The sequence below is a fragment of the Pan paniscus genome, chromosome 5, assembly GCF_029289425.2.
Source record: "Pan paniscus chromosome 5, NHGRI_mPanPan1-v2.0_pri, whole genome shotgun sequence".
NCBI classification, from domain to species: domain Eukaryota; kingdom Metazoa; phylum Chordata; class Mammalia; order Primates; family Hominidae; genus Pan; species Pan paniscus.
The window spans coordinates 186,840,345-186,861,125 of record NC_073254.2 but is presented as its reverse complement, the minus strand read 5'-3'; the positions used below and the strand labels follow the sequence as shown (position 1 = coordinate 186,861,125).

At 46.3% G+C, this 20,781-nt stretch overlaps 1 protein-coding gene and 1 long non-coding RNA gene across 6 annotated transcripts in view; one reads left to right on the top strand and one right to left on the bottom strand.

Annotated features, from left to right (window-relative positions):
* The window catches only part of RPS6KA2 (ribosomal protein S6 kinase A2), a 497,623-nt gene that overhangs the window by 251,778 nt on the left and 225,064 nt on the right, over positions 1-20,781 (top strand). The window lies entirely within an intron of this gene.
* Positions 4,306-19,574, bottom strand: LOC117980766 (uncharacterized). Its single transcript, XR_004672279.1, has 3 exons — positions 19,454-19,574; positions 7,318-7,407; positions 4,306-5,147 (listed from the first exon to the last, which is right to left on the bottom strand). It is a non-coding gene; the product is annotated as an uncharacterized LOC117980766 (long non-coding RNA).

The window sequence follows — 20,781 nt, the reverse complement described above, 5'->3', positions numbered from 1 at the left end:
AATTGTAAGCATTTGAAAATATGTTTAAATAAAACGTAAGTATTAATGAACATGTTTTGTTTGCATTTTGTGCAACAAATTATTCCTCTAGAAGTCATTTTCTGTTTTCCGATATTTCTCTTGTGTGTGCTACTTCACTTACTTCTGTTCTGTAACCAGGGAGCCGCTACCTGGAATTCATGTGCCGCTGAGATGGGATTTCAAGTAGCATTCCTTTCCCTTTTCCATCCATTTAGTTTATGAGATAAACCAGGAGTCACAGATAGAATGCTATTAGCTATTTTTATCAAGTGATACAAAATATTTGCAGGGCCTGGACAGCTGTATTTCTGGTTATTAGTAAGAAATCCAGGGAGACATCTGTACTTTTCTGGGAAGAGAAGGTGATTGATGGCAGCACGTAGTAGCCTGTCTAAATGCTGATTGCCATGTCGATTCCGTCTTCTCATGTCTGATTCAATAACTGTGTGGGCCCGGCTCTGCTGGACCTAAATGTCTGGGATGAGTTAAGTCGATGGGAATTATTCACCTCCTTAAAAACATTATTAGGGCCAGGCAGGGCGGCTCACGCCTGTAATCCCAGCACTTTGGGAGGCTGAGGTGGGCGGATTACATGAGGCCAGAAGTTGGGGACCAGCCTGGCCAACATGGTGAAACCCCGTCTCTACTAAACATACAAAAATTAGTCGGGCATGGTGGCACATGCCTGTAATCCCAGCTACTTGGGAGGCTGAGGCACAAGAATTGCTTGAACCCAGGAGGTGGAGGTTGCAGCGAGCCAAGATCATGCCACTGCACTCCAGCCTGGGAGACAGAACGAGACTCCCTCTGAACAACAACAGAAAATCATTAGGAGAGAAAAATGGAATAATGGGCAATGCCTAGTGGCAGGTTCTGTGGCCTGGGGCTACCCTGGGAAGGCAGAGTGTCCACAGTGGGTGCCCTGGCAAATAGCCTGCTGCTGGGCCCAGCATGATGAAGACAGCCCAGCCACCCAAGGCACCAGGCAGGGAGACAGGCGGCTGAGTTGCACCCTGATGGAATATTGATGACATGCGAGTTTAATTATAGTGCTTGCCTGCTGAATTTAAAAAAGCTTCCATTATTCTACACTGATTAAGATGGAGCTTGAAAATCTCGGTATGATTCACCACTACCAGCATCTCTTCCATGATCTCTGGGCCCCGCCTGAAATTACTAAGGACTCAACTCTCGCCTAGCTGGGGGAACCCAAGCAGGTCACCGGGTGGGATTTTAACAACAAGAGATCAGAGTCGAGTTGGTCAGAGGGTGCTCTGACACTGACAAATATGCACATTGGTTTTCAGTGACATAAAGATCAATACGGGCAAAAATAGGACATAACTTGATTAAGTCAAGAAATGTGTCCAGTTCATGGTTGCGCCATCGAGAAGACAACCTCCATGTGGTTTTTCCTAAGTTCCCCGAAGAGAATAAGGTGCAAACGATCAAACTCCTCATGGGAAACGTCGAAAGGAAAACAGGTTAATTTATCTTGTGTTGAAGACTATGCATTTTCAGCCATCCTTTGGGTAAAACTAGTTGTATACTTCCCAAGGACAGTTAATTTAAGATTCTGAATAAAATTGTGAACTGGGAAATAAAACCAGAATATAAAATGCATAGTGAAGTGAGTTCTTGGTGAGATGCTTTAAAAGAAAACAATAGCAGATAAAGAAGATATAATACCCCCGAATGGCTCATGCCACATGTAATGCGAAGGTGTTTTTCTGCTATGAGATAATCCGAAGCTCTATCCTCCGACTTTTACTCTTCATATGTGAAGATGTTCAAAAAACAGTATTCTCATATCTATTTTAACATTCTTAAATTCTTCTAGCACTCAGTGGTGTTGAAAGTCTACTAGCAGAAGTAAATAAAGGGTTAGTGAAAGCACGGCAGTGCCGAGAACTCACTTGGAGAAGGCGGATGCTCCTGCATCCCGGCTCCACATTGTCAGCTGTTGGGGGGCACAGTGCAGTGTGCGTCCACAGTGCGTGTGCACCTGAACTCATACAAGAGCAATAGCTTACACGTGGATTCCTCAGGTGTGATATCCTTCTCCAAATGGGATCAGATGGAAAGCTCTGATGAGGTATGAGATGGAAGAGTTGATGGTGTTGTATATGTGCCTGTGAGCCACACATCACTGCCATAAACACCATCGTCATCAGATCGAAGCATGCTGTGTAAGGGCTGCTGTCATCTTTAAGGATTCTAAACAAGATTAGTGGCATGTGGCACATTTAATCACTGCCAAAGGATGTCACTAACACTTCAAAGTGACAGCTAAAGTGCTTCGAGGAAATTTTTCTCTCTGATAACAGCCTTCGTAGCTTTCCTTGGATTTCCGTTGTCTTCCCGTGAAGAATTGTCTACTTCTGAAAAACGTTAAGCTAAGCAACAAAAGAGCCCACTGGGTATTACAAACCCATTGCCAAGTTTAGAAATACATAGAAAACCAATCAACTGCAAATCTCTGATTTTATTACTTGTAATAACCTGTTTTTTAGATACTCTTACATAATCCTGTGCATTGAGATAATTGCATAATTTGGTTAAAAAAATCTTTGAATTGCTGCCCACATGATCCAACACTTTTCTGTACTTGCTGAATTGTACAAATGCTTGCAGATGGAGCCTCTAGAAGTAGAGAATATGTTCTGCTTTTTACCAAATTATATATATATGATATAAGTATGAGATAAAGTAGAAAATACCAATTTTAAACCGAGAAATCTGGGTTCTTATCTAAATTGTGATCCTCACATACTGGAGTGATCTGAGCAAGGCGCTGACATTTTCGGATTGACAGCCCAGCTTCCACAGCTGGACGGGCAGGGCCTGGGTAACACAACCACATCACGGGGCAGGTCCTTGTAGTCAGGGGACCTTTGCATGGAGCTGTCCATGGCCATAATTTTAGGTGCTGAAAACAATTTTAAAAAGTGATCTATTCATATGTTCAGGTTCAAAGTATTAAACCCAACCACCTTGAGCCTCATGGGTTCTGTTCAGTCACCTCAAATTCCTTTCACCTGCCCAAACGAGACCTGCAGTCTTCAGGGTTCCAAGAAGAGCCTTTCTTACAGATGGCTCCAGAAGTAAAAAATCACTTAGAATTTCAGCCAGGACTGGAGACAGAGAGAGAACCAAGTGAACTTGAAGCCAACAATTTGAGTTTTCCTGAACCAGCAGAATGCCACCTACTTGGGCAAGCCTGACTCAGTTCACCCTCACACACAACACTGCAAAAATATGGATGCCGCTGGCTGTCCCTAGTGAAGGCAGGACACAGGCCTGAACAGTCATCATCATTTCCTGACCCGGAAGTGATGGCCGTGAAAAGAGGACGGTGAACATGGTCCCCCTCCCTCCCACCTCTAGACAGCTGGAGAATGCCCCCTCTTCTTGCTACTCCAGTTCCTGGTGCAAATTAAATGCTAGTATTGTTTCAATGTCTATGAATAAGAATGTGGTGATGAAAGGCTTCCTGTGGGAGACCCCAGAATAGAAACCCCAGGGGAGGCCTTATCTCATTCCCTCCGCAGTAGAGAGGGGCTCTGGCTCAGCATCTTGTGGTACAAGTTAATTGTGCTTTTTTTTTTTTTTTTTTTTTTTGTAATTCCGAACAAAACAAATGAGCCTGGTGCTGAGGGAAATTTCCCCATGGTATATAAATTTCCAGGTTTTTAAGGAATGAGAGCCTAATGTCACCCCATCTAACATTTCTGAGGCCAATGTTCTTTGAAGGGTAATAAAGATTTGTTTTAATAAGACTAACTCAGAGACTACTTCTCTCTACCCTCCGCAATGACCCACTACTTACCGAGATCATGTTGGGCATGCAGTTCTGAAGTTTCTGCTGGCGAGCCCTTTAAACCTCTGGTAATGAAAGTTCGCAGAAAGACAGCCCTGCAGTCCTGGTAGCAAAACAATCCTGCCAGGTTCTCTGTGCTTTCCAAGGAAGCCACCCCGTGGTCTCAGCTCACCCGCTTGATGTGGAACGAAAACCCCCCGGGTCTGGTTTTTCTTCAGCTCACTGGGTCTACAGTCCCATCCATTGCATGGTCCTTTACTGAGCACCTCCTGCCTGCAAGGCCTTGCCCTGGGAGTGGGGGTTGCATGAGTGAGTAAGGTATAATTCCCAAATAATTATCATAGTAATAATTCTTCATTACCCCTAAAAGATCATTGGCCTCAGAAATGTCAGATAGGGTGACATTAGGCTCTCCTTCCCTAAAAATCTGGAAATCTATATACCATGAGGAGGATTCCCTCAGCACCATGCTCATTTGTTTTGTTGGGAATTACGATACATAGCATGGGATTTAACAGGGAGGATAACCCGGAAACAGATTCTAGTTAGAACACAAGTTATAATGCAGTGGTTATAAAGTGCTCAGGGTTTCACAGGAGAAATAAGTTTTATCTTAATGGGAAATGAGGAAATGCATGAACAAAGGTCCTATTTAAGTTTGGACTTAAAAGATGGATAGATGATCTAAGAAGAAGGAAGAGGGGAGGGCAGGGGCAGGAGCGCAGACGGGCACAGGGGCAGGAACGCGAGGGGCAGATGTGGAAATACTACCTGGTCCGGCTGGGTTTGGTGTGGAGCAGACTCTGAGTGGTGCGAGATGAAGCTTGAGGCTGGTGTGACAAATGAGGCCACGTTTGGAATAGCAGCTTGAATTTATTGAGTCACATTTTGTGGTACAGATGATTGAAGGGCAGAGCAGTGGAGAGGGATAATGCGTTGGTAACATATTGACTAGACTGGAGGAGGGGCGAAGGAAGGAGCCCATTAGTAGGGCTGGCATGAGGTGCCAGTGGCCTTAGAGAGACAGGTGAATTGGTGAGACGCTGCAAGGTAGACTCTATGGGCCTTGGTGATGGGTGAAATGCACAAGGGGGGTGAGGAGAGACAGAATGAGATGCTTCCTGTGCCAGGCACCCATGTTTTGAGTCGGACAGTCACAGATGGTCGGTGCCATCCCAAAGTTCAGGACCTCAGGACGAGATGCAGACGCCGGAGTAATCACTGTAATACAGATCGGAGTGATGCGCAGATGGAGTCGGCTGCAGAGAGTTGGAGACGGGATTCCAGCTAGTGAGAGAGGGCAGAGCTGGAAACAGATTAAGAAGTCAGCTGCGTGGCGGTGATAGGTGAAAATACTAAAATGGCGAGTCATTCAGGAATACACGAACTCACTCACGTGTTCAATTCAGAAACATTTATTAAATGCCCGTCCCCTTCCCGTGCCAGCTGCCTGTTTGTCAAATGAGACATGGCTTCTGCTCTCAAGTAATTCTTGCCCAGTCTCAGGTACAAAGGCAGATTGTGCAGCAGTTGTATATGGTAAGATGGAGGCATGCACAATGTTCTCCAGGCCCTCAGAAAAACAGCATAAAAATCAGGGAGTGAGGAGAAGCGTGTGCATGTATATGTGTGTGCATGTGTATACATGCATGTGTGTGTGCATACTGTGTGCATGTGTGTGTATGAACATGAGTGTGTGTGCATGTGTGAATGTGTGTGTGCACATGTGCATGTGTGTGCATGAGTGTGTGTATGAGCATGTGTGCATGTGTGTGCATGTGTGTGTGAGCATGTGTGTATGTGTGTGCATGGGTTGTGTAACCATGTGCATGTGTGTGCATGTATGTGTATGAGCGTGTGTGTGCACGTGTGTGTATGAGCGTGTGTGTATGCACGTGTGTGAGCATGTGCGTGTGCATGTGTATGAGCATGTGCATGTGTGTGAGAGCATATGTGTATGTATGTGTGTAAGCATGTGCATGTGTGCGTATGAGCGTGTGCGTGTGTGTGTGTGTGCATGTGTGTGTGTCCTGTGGGTATAGGAAGCCTCCTGGAAAAAAGCAAAGTTTCAAAGGATGAGAGGAAACTGGCTAAATGGTGGGGCTATTTTTCAAATGTGCTACGTTTGGATAATTTAAGAGCAGTAGTAAAGAGTTCCTGTTAGGGAGCGGTATGGAAAGAGGTGGAACGGGCATGTGGAACCTTGCGTGGTCAGCTGAGAGATGTGAACTTTATCCTTAAAAGTACAGGAAATTATTGATGGTGTAGAGTAGGGAAGGGCTTGACCAGACCTGAATTTTTAAAACACATCTGAACAGTGGTGCAGACAGATTGGGGAGGAATCCTGGAGGCCCACATCCCCACTAGCAGAGAACTGCACTAACCCGGCAAGAAGAGATGAAGCCATGCCTCTGGCCATTGCGGCCATGGGGACGAGGCGGGCGTGTGGTGACAGAGCGATCAAACGCACAGGATGCAAAGTGTGGATAAGGGGCTGGGCTTGGGAGGGCCATGAAAGGGGAGAAATCAGGACGATTTGAAGAACTGTGATCATGATGACATTAGTGTCATTTACTGAGTGGTTTAGAGTTAAAAAAAAAAAAAAAGGAGAACACTGGGGCAAAAAAGATGGTGAAGTGGGAGATCGGCATGACTCAGAACGATTTCTGGCACATACTGATATACAGATATTTGTGGAATAATTCTTCCCTGGCAGTGCCTGGAGGACATCCACGGAGGCTTTGGGACCTGTGGCTCTGAGCTGGGGTAGGAGGTCTGGAGGGCTGGGCGTCAGCCTGGAGAAAGGACAGAGTGGGAATGTGAGCAGCTGAGGGAGGAGTGGCGGCCGAAGGCACACAGGGGAGCGGCTCGCACAGAGGCCCACACCCACCACGGCCTGAGAAGCAGGAGAACTTGCTGGAGAGGGGAAAGGTGCCTGAATTAGAATGGAGCAGGAGATGCCTACCTCTGAGATCTCAAAGGAGGTTCAAAAGGGGTGAGGACAAAAGGGTTTGCTTGGTAGGAGTCAAGGATCCTAGGAACTGAAGGGGGCTTAGGGGTTCACTTCTTTGGGGTAAGCTCTGGTGTGAGGAGCCCCTGGTGAAACGAAGAAGGTCCCTGAGAGCTGCACCGTGGGCCAGAAGGGCCAGGCTGGGACGCGGGTGACCCCAGGAAGGAGCGTGTCAGGGGCCCCAGCCAAGGCATGCGGCTGGACCAGGTCTTCCTGGCGGGGCCCTTGCACTGCACAGATGCAATGTCATGAATAAAGAAGACTCCAGGCTGACCTCGACTGGCTCCTCCGTGGCCTAGGACTTATCCTGTAAGGTTCAGTGCTGCTGACTGGCTTGTCCAGTCCCAAGCTTGGCTGGTTGTGTTCTTTCTCTTTCAGGGCCTCTTGGAAGGTTTGGCTCTCAGGGCAATGGCCGTGTGGGCGTGTGGGTCCAGGGGGGCTCCCTGCTACCTGGGTCTAGACTTACCTCTCCCAGCCGCCGCTTCTGTTCTGCAGCCAGGGTGTCAGAAGCTGGTCCATGTGGAACCGATCAAGAGATTCCACGTGATCTGAGAGACTGAAATAGATGCCCTCTGATCAACTGAGATGGACACTAAGTTTAAGGAAACCAAGCCACCCCCGGGTCATGGGTTCAGTGCTCAGGGACCATGGCAAATTTCCCAATTCCTACAGCTAAATTCCCTAACAATAGGAGCTATCAACTCTGATTTACAACCTGACCACTACAACTCTAATTGCACAGAGGACTGGCCCTAGAAGCAAACGTTTTGTTCTAACGAGCAATTACAGACCCAGGCCCGCTTTGGCAGCTTTGAGGGGCGCGCACAGATTGTCTTTGCATCCTTTAGTTCACCTTCTGACAATCAAGTTTCTCCAGACTTGGCCAAATATCCATTGGGAGGCAAAATAATCTGTGGTTAAGTTGAAATGTTGACACATGTAAACCACACTTTGAGTTTGCAAAACTATGGCAAAGTTAATGCTACTGTTTAATTCATACCTTTACTTATGTGGAGCTAAAAATGAATTCTTATGTGCCAAGAACTCTGTGTGTACAACATGGACTATGATGAGCTGGGGCCAGGCTTCCTGGAGTGCCCCCATCTCCAGGTAGATCCAGAGAAGGGGGGGCACATTCCCGTGAGCATGGCAGGGCTGCTCCAGGAGGTCCTGTAACCCAGCCTAGGAACCAGGGCAGACCTCCCAGGAGTGGAGTCTTAGCCAAGGCCTAGGAGAGGGACAGAGGTGAGCAGGTTGAAGAGAGAGGAGGGGAGGTGGAGAGTTTGTGACTGGCGGAAGGAACAGGGTGTACCAGTGCTTAGGGGAAATATATAGAAAGCGGCTAAACAGAAACTCCAGCCCAAGTGTTCTGATCCCATTCTCAGTGTTCTTTTACTTAAACAGCTTCCCCCACACGATTGGTAATTCAAAAACTAATGTTGTGGCTCTGATTCCAGCTCCATAATTTATCTTATTGGCAGCCTGGTCACCCTTTGCCATTCTTCATATTGAAAGGTGAATACTTGTAGATGCTATTATGCATCTTGTTACATTTTCAAGTCTTTATCAAATAGGAAACTTGAATAGCTAGCTTTAAAGCATGCGTAAGTAGTTTCGTTCATTTTCTAGGTCTGCCATAAGACAGCATTACAAATTGGACAGTTTAAAATAATAGGAACTTGTCCTCCCACAGTTTTGGAGACCAGAACTCCAAAACCAGGGGTGGGCAGTGCCTCACTCCCTCTAAAGGCTGTAGGGAAGAATCTGATTCATGCCTCTTTCCAGCTTCTGGTGTTGCCAGCAATCCTTGGTGTTCCCTAGTTTGGAGATGCCTCGCTCCAATCTCTGTTTCCTCCTTCACCAGGCATTCCTCTGTGTGTATGTGTCTCTCCTTATAAGGACACCAGTCATATTGGATTTAGAGCCACCCTAATCCAATTATGACCTCATCTTAACTTGATTTCATTTGCAAAGACCCTATTTCCAAGTGAGGTCATGTTCACAGGTACTAGGGGTTAGGACTTCAAGGTGGCTTTTTGCAGGATGCAAGTAAGCCACAGCACTCATTATGTTCATGCTACATGGACACCACAAACCCCTAGGCTGTAATTTCTCTCTTTATTTTTTAATATGTATGGGCCCTTATTTAAAATACACCTAAGCCAAAACACATTTGCAATATACTTTCACGCAACTTAAGTCAGATCCTTCCCTGAGAATACCGGGAGGTTTAGCTAAAGCAGTTGCTCCTGGAAAATGATGATAGGATTGGAGCCTCAAACTTCCTAAAAGTCACCAGAATCTCCAGCCAGTTGTTCCCAGAAGGACATGTAATCACAAGAACAACTGGAAGAAGTGATGTCATGGACTGGGGGAGCAGGCACAGTAAATGGGACGCACATTGATTTGAAGAAATGTGGGCTTTTCCCTGTGTTGAACTTCAGGATGTACCATTGTGAATATAACATCTGTGCCCTACTAGATAATTCCCTTTCTTTTCATTTTTGAATAGTACATGTTGTATGCCCTTAGCAAATCTAAAAATAGTATGTAGAGTTACTGACTTATTGCCTCAGTTGCCCAAGGTTATGGGCTAATTGCTGGCTTAAAAAGAGGAAAAGGGAAGGAGAGGAGAAGAGGGAGAGGGAACCAATTGTCACAAGTTAATTCTCATTCTGCACTTCCATCCTGTGGCACAAAGTGCATGTCAAAAAAGCAGTAGTGGCCATCTGGCTGCCAGTTCAGTGACTGCTTTCACTCCTCTATCCATTCAGCAAATATTTGTTCTAAGTAGATCAGCCATCAGTAACAGGCACTGTGTATAGTGATTTGCCAAGGAGAACAATTCCTGCCCTCACAGGGTTTACGGTCTAATAAAAGCATTAATTAAATGCTCACACACATACACCTAAGTAAGTATTCCCATCTAAGAAATTCCTAGTATCTTAAGAGCATCTACCAGGGCACCTGACTAAGTCTGGGGGTCACAGAGAGCATCCTTGAAGGACTGACAGCGGAGGTCAGAACTTTAGGAGGATTCAGTATTAATCTTGGTAAACAAAAGTGAAGGCAGGTACCACATCGTCCAGATGAGAGTAGCAAGATATACAATGGCCCAAGACATATATTGAGACAAAAATTTTTCTAAATAATAATGGATTTGTCAATTTCTCCTTTTGGTTTTGTCATTTTTTGATTAATACATTTTGAAGCTATATTGTTTGGTGCACGTAAGCTTAGAATTATTGTATCCTCCTGGTGAATTGAAGCGTTCATCAATATGTAGTGCTTTTTCTATATCTATGAATGCTTGTTGTATCCTATGTATGACATTAATGTTACTTATTTTCATTAGTTTTTGCATGATGTATCTATTTCCATTATTTTATTTGAAACTTTTTATGTATCTTGTTATATATGTTTTTCTATAACTAAATTTATTGTAAACCTATTTGGCACTCTTTGTCTTTTAACTAGAGAGTTTAGCTCATTAACATTGACTTTATTTTTTTACATATTTTGATTTATTTCTATTTAGATTGTATATGGTCTAGGATTTTATTTTGCCTCACTTACAAACTACTAATTAGCCCAATAATAGCTACTGGAAGAGTTGGTGGACATTGGAAGATCAGAGATAAAGGACATTTTAATTCAAGGAACAGAAAATGGCATCAGTATCATATTTGCATAGGACTCCTTTGCCCCCCACATCCTATGGGGGCCTAGATGCATTCTATGTTTACAGTAAAACTGCATCTCAGTTGAGGAAAGCTGAGCTTGGGGAACCTGGTGTTTTTTAACAAGAGGTCAGCAAGCCTGCTTTTGTCTTGGAGGAAAATGTTACTTCATTTCCCAAGGTTGCTCACTGCAAATGTGACACTGAGCAATGGCCTGGGTTAACAGTGGTCAGTGCCTGACATTCGTCACATACTCAGCAAGAAGGTGCAGTGACGCTCAGGACCCATGGCGGTGGCCCTTCCCAACAGTTGGTATTTTTTTTACTTATCCTACTTTTTCCAGGTGTCTTTTTTCCTGCTTTCTTACTATCATTTGAAATTTTTTTCTTGTTCTATACTTTGACCTCTATTAGTTTGGCAATTACACATTGGATTTATATTCCTTTAATTGATTGCTTTGGAAACTTTAGCATGTATGCTTAACCAATCTATTGAATTTTTGTCTAAAGGTAATCAAGCCTCTTTATCTTCAGAAAAATATGAAAACATTAGAAGGTTTTAACTGATCACTGTCCCGTATATGCTATTTTTAAATAGCATATTTAAGACATCAATTCCAACTTAAGTCCACAAATTATACAATACACAAATGATTTACTTTCATGCAGCTCGTGTGTGTCTAGCTTTACCCACACAATTTCACTGGAAGTGAGAATTTTCTTCGATTGTTTACTTGGAAATGTCTTTGTTTTGTCCTTGTTTGTGAAAGATTTTTTTTTTTTGTAGGACAGAGAATTCAAGGTTAAAGTTATTTTCTCTTAGCACATCGCATATATTATTCCACTCTCTCAGCTTCCAATATTGCTGTTGAGATGGTAGCTGACAGTAATTAATATTCATTTGTAGAAAAGTTGTCTTTTCTTCTGGTTGCTCTGGAGAGATTTTTTTTTTTTTCGGTTTTTGGTATTTCAAAGATTTAATATGATGTATTTAGGTATCATTTTCTTTTCATTGAATCCTCCTGGGGATTTTGGGGGTCTTTATAAATATGAAGATTGGTATATTTTATCTACTCTGAAAAATTCTGCAGTATTGCCTCACCTCTTTGAATAGTGCTTTTCTATTTTTCTTTGTTTCTTCTGTCTCACTCTAACAGTCAGAGGCATGCTGGATTTTTCTCCTTCTATCTTCCATATTTCCTAACCCCCCTTTCATATTTCCTGTATTTCTGTCTTTCTCTCAATTATCATCAGATCCAACGTCTCTTTTACCAACTCTTTGTTGGACTTTGCCCAAACTGCTGTTAATTGATCTATTGAATTTTTTTTTTTTTTTTTTTTGTGACGGAGTCTCACTCTTTTACCCAGGCTGGAGTGCAGTGGTGTGATCTCGGCTCACTGCACCCTCCGCCTCCCAGGTTCAAACTATTCTCCTGCCTCAGTCCTCCGTGTAGCTGGGATTACAGGCGTGCACCACTACACTGGCTGATTTTTGTATTTTTAGTAGAGATGGGGTTTCGCCATGTTGGCCAGGCTGGTCTTGAACTCCTGACTTCAAGTGATCCGCCCACCTCGGCCTCCCAAAGTGCTGGGATTATAAGCATGAGCCACCACACCTGGCCAATCTATTGAATTTTTTATTTAAATTATTACTGTTTCAATTTTAAAGTTTTACTTATTTTTACAAATCTGCTTGGTCATTTTATAATCTCTTGTTTTCTTGTAATGCTTCAACCTTCCTTGCTGTTTTTCAAATGTATTGAAGACACATATTTTATATTATTTATACAAATTCCTAACCTTTGCTATCTGTACAGGTCTGATTTTGGAATTTGTTGTCTCTGCTGACTCTTGCCCACAGTTTGTATCTGTGATTATTTAGTGATTTATGTTTGCGAGCTCATGCCCCTTAGAAATTTCCCGTTTAAACTGTGACACGTGTTTAAAGCATGTTCTTCCCAATTGTACTTACGTTTGCCTCTGCCTGGTCCTCTGTGTGCTACCAATCTGGAATCTCTAAAAACTATAAGTTTGGATTGGAGTTTTTCAGGCCATACTAGCAGTGAGGATTTTGGCTTCCAACTGGCTGAAGTGTGAGCTAAAGAAATCTGAGAAGGCAGTTTTTACCCCTTGCTCTTTTCCACACTCCCACCTGAAGATGCAAGCCTCCTTCTTCACAGTGAGGTTCTTCCAAGGTCACGCCGTTGAGTCTGCTCTATGGGAATGCCGACTCGGATCCGACCCCACACCCTGCTTGGCCCCACACTGAACCTCTGGTCTAGATGGCAGAGACTCACATAAGCCTGCAGGACAGGCACTGCTCAGAACAGTGCTCGCCCTCACAATATCTCCTTATCCTCATTTTTGCCTGCGTTTATTCTTCCCTGCTTACTATCGGACCAGCCGCACTTCATTAGAAGAGATTTCCCCCTTGTTTTATCTAGCATTCTCATGTGTTCCGGGAAGGCCCTGTCTACATACGTGACCCAGCAGGTTGCCCAGAACAGAGAAAAACCCAGCGGAGCAGGGAAGGGCGGTGCTGCCTCCCAGCCCCAGCTTCCTCCCAAGCTCCCCTGATGAGGGGAGGAGGAGACGGCACCACAAGGCGCGCCTCTCCCGGGGCTGCCACACGGGCTATTCTCAGCTCCCCCTGTCTGGCTTTTACGTGTTCATCAATTTCTCATCTCTAGTAGAGGTATTTAGTGCCTGAAATACTATAGGTGTTTATGAAATATTTTTAAACAATGAAAATTTGCCAAAACAAATCTAGCAAAGATTTTATGTTCTCTTTTGTACCCATGCCAGATCTTGAGAAATTTTTCTATGATGGGTTTTTTTTTCCTTTTTAAGCTACAGAAATCCTTCCTGCTATAGTTATAACCTGTTTCCTCTTTCCTGCTAACTCCCTTCCTTTTGAATTCCTCTATAATTTATGTATAGGCTTGGAAAAGTCCCTTATTTCTGTGTTAACCTCCTAGAGCCTCAGCATCTTCACTGCATAAGGGGGTTCGCTGTGTCTGTTTCGTAGATAAATGTGTCACAGAAATAATAATGTAGACCAAAGCTCTTCCTAATCAGCCACCCACTGAAAATAATCCTAGTAACGTCTGTTTACACACACGCATGGAACGCTACGGACACTTGCTTCTCTGAAGTAGTTTAACATTGGTGGGAGAGAGAGGGGAACCCAAAGTTTTAATACAGCACAGTGAGCAAACTAGAGGAGCCCAGGAGAGACCCCAACAGGGCCTGTGGGGTGGAGTGATCTCGGTGTGGCTTCCTGGAGCAATGCTGGGTCTGGAAGATGCTGGAAGGAGATGTGGCCAGTGGGCAGAGGCACAGCGGGCAGGAAGGACAGCCGTGGCCACTGCGTGAATGATGTCACGGAGACACCACAGTTCATCTTCTTAGGAGTAAGTCAGCAGGGCAGGAGCAGAGACTGCACCCTGGGGGAAGGAGGAGAGGCAAACGCAACATGGAAGAAGGCCTGGCTAGGAAGAACAGAGTCTGGGGCTTCCAAGCTTCCAAGCTCTGGAGCTATGCATGCCCTGGGGTAACTGAACCAGATTCGCTTCTAGAAGGATCAGGCTGGTGGCAGGACCACAGGTGGGTTGTAGGGAAAGCCTTTAGCCAGTAATTACTATTTTCTGGCAAGAGCTGAGGAGGACCCACGCTGTGTTATGGAGGGCAGGGTTGGAAAGAAGGCAAGACGGGGAAAACATGTAGAAGGCACAGTTGACAAATCTCAGTAACTAGAGACGTAGGGAATAAGGACGTGTCAGGAGGTCACGGTAAGTCTTACCTTCTGGTTTGGGCAGCGGGGCACACAGTTATGCCTTGCATAAGACAATACAGTTGAATAGGGGAGTTTTCAGATACAAATTCTCGTATTTGGGAGTCGACTGTCTTCCCAGCCATTTCATTAATTTTCTGTGTGAAACTGTAGGATTTCTACGAATAACTCCATTGAGCACCTTACGATTTATAAAGCCCTTCCACGTATTGGTTTAACTGCATGAAATTGCTGTTTGCCTAGGTGACGACCTGGTGAGAACAGGGTTTTTCTTCCTCTTGTTCCTCCCTCTTCATCCTAAAGTGGGCTTTTTCAACCTCACCATCAACATTTTTAAAAATAGACTTTATTTTTTAAGAGCCATTTTAGGTTCTCAAACAAACTGAGCAGAAGGAACAGAGACTACTGACATTTTTGATAGGCACGTCTTGGTAATGAGCCTGTCCTGTACACTGTAGAGGGTTCAGCAGTGCCCGGCCTCAACCCACGAGATGCCGGTAGCCCCACCCAGCTGTGACAATCAAAAATGTCTCTAACACTGCCAGATGTCCCCTGGGACCCATCCTCTACCGCCCCAGAACCACTGTTCTAGAGACTCAGAATTTCAGCCAAAGTCAGGTCATAGGATCTGAACAGCGGGTAGAAATTTAATTCAAGATATTTTACTTCCCAGTGTACAGTCCATCACAGGCTCCTGCTTACCGCGGTCGTTTTTAGATCTGTCTTTTGCCTGTCTCCAGCTACATCTAATTTGCTCTTTAATAAATGGTACACGTGCTCAGCTATATGTAATTCATGTCTTTCCATTTCAAGAGCGACGTTGTTCATTTTTTTAATCTGCTTGGTCACTTTGAGTCTCTTGTCTTTAATCGCATTTTCATATCTTGCTTTTATCTCCTTAAGCTTATCAAATCTGACATTCACTGCTCTCTCCTGGACGGTCCAGTGGCTGGAGCCTGCTCACAGCCGAGTCTGCGGCTGGCTGTCTTGCGGGCTGTGCTCCTGACTTCAGTCTTGTGGATTTTGCGCACAGCGATTGTGAGCTTGCACTCCTTGGAGCTGTGTCTGAGGGATTTCTTTGAAGCCTGGCTCTAATGCAGATTCCTCTAGAAAGCATTTGTGATTGTTTCTGATAGGCACCTAGGGCAACAACAACTCAAGACCACTTTAAATTGTCAGCCGGAGTTGGTGCTGCTGTTTTCACACAGGCGGTGAACCGAGGCCGTGCCCCTGGGCGAAGGCTGGCTGTGGCCACAAACCCACAGAGGATTTCCCACGCTCCCGGCCCCCTGCTTAGCGCCAGTGTTCAACCACGATTCCTCATCCAGGGGGCTATGGGGTCCTCCCTCAGCCCCGCCCTCAGGCCAAGTGCAGCGCCCTGCTGGACCCCCACTTTGGGGAGTGGGCTCTGTCCCCTGCGGCCCCCACGGCTGTGACACGGGGTCTTATGCTGCAAATCTGAACCCGCTTCTTGGTTCCTGCCTCTGCTTCCTCACCTCATTGACTTGAACAAACCTGGCTTGAGATTGGGTCAAAACACACATTTCAATGTCCACCAGTGGGACAAACGCCCCCTTCTCCAGTGAGGACCCTGTCACTTTCCACAGCTTTTCTTCCCACTCTTGGACAACAGACAGCCCACACTGACTTTAAGTTCTGAGCGCTTGGTTAGTATTTCCAGTCTTCAGGATGGGTCCCTTTCAGAGACCTGCGCAGGCAGCCTGCAGTCTGAGCTTGCTGGCTCTCCTACTCTCCACCTTGTGTGTCCCCTACCACCCTCTCCCCCGACCTGGCACCTGCTCATTGTTCCTCTCAGGGCCAGAGCCAGGAATGAGGAAGAGGAGGGGAGAGAATGGGCTTCGACTGATCTCCTCTCTTCCCCAGCCTGACCCTTCTCTCCTGGAGGTCCCTGTTGGCTTCACTCCAGGCAGGGTCTCTGAGGACTTCACATGGCCCCTCCTTGGCCCAGGCCCGGCCTGTAGGAAGCACTCGTATGTCCTTGGCCAACAAGCCTTGCGCGGACAGGGTCAGCCACCACACAGCCTCTCTGTCTTCCTCGTGTTCCCCTCCAGACGGTCCCAGTGGATGCCAGACCTAAGCCACCTGGTCCTAGCATATCAGCACTCCCCAAGGGGCCCCACAAAGTCATCCTGCCATCCTGCCAACAACAACAGAGGCGGCACCTCCCCAGCCCTTTAGGTGGTGGAGAGGAAGGGTGCTCAGCACAGATGCTGCCAAATTTCCTCCCCTCCATGCTCACCTCCTTTACTCTCCAAGCCATCCTGTGTTCTCAGAGACCTGGGCAGTGTCAGGGTTTTGGAACAGCCTCTCAGCATTTTTTTTTTTAATTGGCCTATAGCTATTTGTCCTTGAAATTTTCAAACTTAGTGTATCTCAGGGAGTTGGTAGAAACTTTCCTTTCAAATGATCAATCCTGAAATCCTGTTTGTTCTAAATTTAACCCTGGAGTTCATCCACTTCCCTTCGGTCACACCCTGCTTCTCCTGGCCTCGTTCCCCAATCTCTTTATTCAACAAGGGCAGCAGATATCCACGGAGTGCCTACTGTGAGCTGGGCTCTGTGTCACAGCAGCCTCTGGGATGTTAAAGTTCCTGTCCTTTAGGGCCTTATATTGTGAATACTGGAGACAAGCATTTAAAAGGTGAAAAGGATGAAGGAGGAAGAGGAAGAGGAGAAGGAGGAGGAGGAGGAGAAATATGTGGAGGAGGAGAAAAGGAAGAAGAATCACATATTATCAGAAGTTTTGTAAAGAAAATGAGCATGAGGTGTTCTAGAGAGTAGTGGAGAGAGGCCCTGTCTGAGATAGGCTATCCAGAAAGGCCTCTGCAGGGAGGTACTGATTCAAGCTGGAAGCCAAAGCTTGAGAGCGAGCTGGAACAGGGGCCCAGGCAGAGGAAGGAGCCAGAACCCAAGGCTGGAGGTGGGACGGCCTTGGCAGTTCCAAGAATGAAGGGAAGGCCAGGCTGGTGGAGCCCAGGAGCAGGGTGGGGCAGGGCGGGATGGGTGGTAGGTGGTGAGAACCAGGGTCTTTGTAGCAGAGTCAGTGTAGGCAGAACGAGGAGTTTGGGTTTTATTATACTTTACTGGCAAGAAAGTAAGAAGCCTGGAAGAGTTATAAGCAGAGAAGTGGATGATTGGATTTGGATTTATGTGGAATGGCCATGGGTGGCCAAGCTAGCAGGTGACCACCCTGTTCTAGAGTAGGGTTGGTGGCTTGTCCTGGAGTGGATGCAGAGGACGAGCAGGGTCAGACTTAAGACACCCTTTACCGGACACACCCAGGTCACCCTCCTGGGGTGGATGCAGCCTTCTCCCCAGGGTGGGGATGGTGACTTGTCCTGGGGTGAGCGCAGTAAGTGGGCAGGCTCAGAGTTGAACGTCCTTCTCCAGACACACCCAGGTGATGCTCATGGCATCCTCCTGCCAAAGCCTCCCGGGCTCTTCCTCCTCTTCTGGGGTAAACTCCATGGGGCTCTCTACCATGTGACCTAGCACCCCTCTTCTGCCCTGTCCCCACTCCAACACACCCTCACACAGCAGCCAAATGAACCTCCTCAGGACCATGCTCTCACTGGCCTTTAGCATGAGCTTCCCTGATGGAACACCCTTGTCTGTCCCTGTGTATCTGGCTGGCGCTTGCTCATCATAGCCTGTGAATGTAGCAGTCATCTGCGAGACTAAGGGCTCCTCTGGGGGCTCCCGTAGGGCTTTCTCTCCCCTCTAAAGCCCTTCCTGCCTGGGAGTGAACACACCCTGGCTTGTCCGTGCTACCCCAGAGACTGCAGTGCCCGTCAGGGCAGGAGTCCCTGCTGTGCCCAGCCCCTCAGATCCCAGCCTCAGCACAGCCCACAGCAGCAGGCACAGTAGATGCGCAGAGGACCTGGGTTGATGAATGACACTGGGCTCCTGCCGTGGTTCTTCTCTAACTCATTCATGCCAAGGTGTACGTGGGAGAGAAGTGATTGATAATTAGTGAGTCACAAACATGAATACAACCAAGTATGCCCCACACGGTCACTTTCACGTACTACCGTTGGCTCTCCGTTATCACAAGTCTTTTTAAAATTATTATAATTTAAAAATTATGGTCTCATTTTCCTCATATTTTAAAAAATTGTTCTAGTTAGTTCTTGAATATTAGTTTTTTTCCTGTGGATTTTTAAGGATGTGAGGTATTTATGGTGTGAAACTATACCAAACACTAAAAAAATCTGCAAATGAACACTGAGTGTAGTGGCTTACACCTGTAACCCCAGCACTTTGGGAGGCTGAGGTGGGCGGACCACTTGAGGTCAGGAATTCGAGACCAGCCTGGTCAACATGGCAAAACCCCATCTCTACTAAAAGTACAAAAATTAGCTGGGCAATGTGGCGCACACCTGTAGCCCCAGCGACTCAACAATCACAGGAGGAGGAGGTTGCAGTGAGCCGAGTTCACACCACTGCACTCCAGCCTGGGGGACAGAGTGAGATTCTGCCTCAAAAAACACTTGCAAATGAAATTCCCTTTTTAGAGTTATGTGTTATTTTCTCATCTCACATAATTTACACGTGTCTTTGTTTTTCCATGTTTGTGGTCATGTTGGAATAAAACCTGACAGTTTTGCAAGTCATGGATTTACAGGGAAGCATCTGAGTGAACTGTGTAAAAGCTCAGCGATTTCGATTTCGATTTTGATTTCGAGGTGGTAAAATGGAGGGATGAGGAAGGGGGAGGAGCAACTCAGAGGTGGCGCCTGTGGACGCAAGGACTTATCCTGGAAACGTCCGGCCCCATTTCCTTCCCCTCAGCCCGTGGGTCTGCGGCAAGTTCTGCTCCCAGTGTTACTGCCCACCTCGGCCTCTTGCTCTCCATCACTGTGGCCACTGCAGTTTGCTCTTCATGAGGACACTGTCCTGCCCCACAAGACTGTCACAGGGGCACCTCCCCGAATCTGCTTCCTCTGCTGTGCACCCTGCTGCCAGGAGAACTTTCTCAAATGCAAGTGTGTCCCTGTCGTCCTTGGCTTCACGCTTCAGTGGCCTCTTTGTTAAGCTGAGAACAAACGTCATTCCCTCTGCCTGACCCCACGCCCTGAGCCCACGCTCTGCCCACACAGTGTCACTCACCCCAGGGCCTTTGCGCAAGCTGCTCTTTCTTTCTGCTCTCGTCTTCACTTGCCTGGTTTGAAAAACCGTCCCCGTGTCCCTCTAGTCCTTCCTCCCTCCGCATGGGCCAGCTGCATGTTTGTCTGCCTTAAAGCGTGGCACGTTCCGCTGACTCATAGTATATTTTTGTATCTGATCATTTGTCACTAGCCTGTGATGATCTTGTGAGAGGGCACAGTGCTGAGTACAGAGGAAGAGATCATGAAATGCATGATACGTGAATACATTCAAACAAGTAATTCTTCCATCCTATAATTATAACTGTAATTATAATCTCACAGCATTTTCTACCATAATGTTTTACAAATATTATGACTATTAAATAATCTGTAAGTAACTTTTATAAAAATTTAGATTTAGTAACTAGATTTAAGTCTGGATTAACCGAGTGAATAACGAATGCCTTGCTCAGTATATCAGTTAGGATTCCTTTGGCTGCAAATGACAGAAAACTCAGCTCAACGAGAAGATTTATTTTCCACAGAAGTAAGCCTCAAAGAGGTTTGGCTGCAGACTTGGTTAATGCAGTAACTCAACAGTGTTATCAAGGATCCAAAATGTTTCCAGTTTTCTGCTGTGCCATGCTTAGCATGACCTCATGGGCCCAAAGTACTGCCAGCTCTGAGCACCCCATCCTTACACACTGGCCAGAGGTAGAAGAAGAAACTCACGCCTTTACTCTGCCCCAATTTCCTTTCTTGCTCTGTGGACTTAGGCAATCTCCTCTGAGGTTGTTTTTTGGTTTTTGGTGTTTTTGAGATGGGCTCTCACTCTGTTACCCAGGCTGGAGTGCAGTGGCACGATCTCAGCTCACTGCCGTCTCCGCCTCCCAGGTTCAAGTGATCCTCCCACCTCAGCCTCCCAAGTAGCTGGGACCACAGGCACACACCACCACATCCAACTAATTTTTGTATTTTTTAGTAGAGAAAACATGGGTTTTGCCATATTGCCCAAGTTGGCCTTGAACTCCTGGGCTCAAGTGATCTGCCCATCTCGGCCTCCGGAAGTGCTGGGATTGCAGGCATGAGCCCCTGCGCCCGGCCCCGAGGTGTTTCACGCCCATGTTGAGTCCACGTTGTCCTCTGGCCTCCCCACACCGCTCAGTGTGCCTCTGCCTCTCCCTGACCCTGTTCCTGAGCTGCGCTGTCTGTCCCTGCTGTCTCCTCCCTCACTAAGCTCGGGCTCCCAGCTTCCTTTCCTTTGGGTTAAGTTCCTTCTTGGTCTCCTGGTCTTTGTGTCTGTCTTCTGGTCTTTCTCCTCTGTGTTGTTGCTGTTGATATCTGTATGTC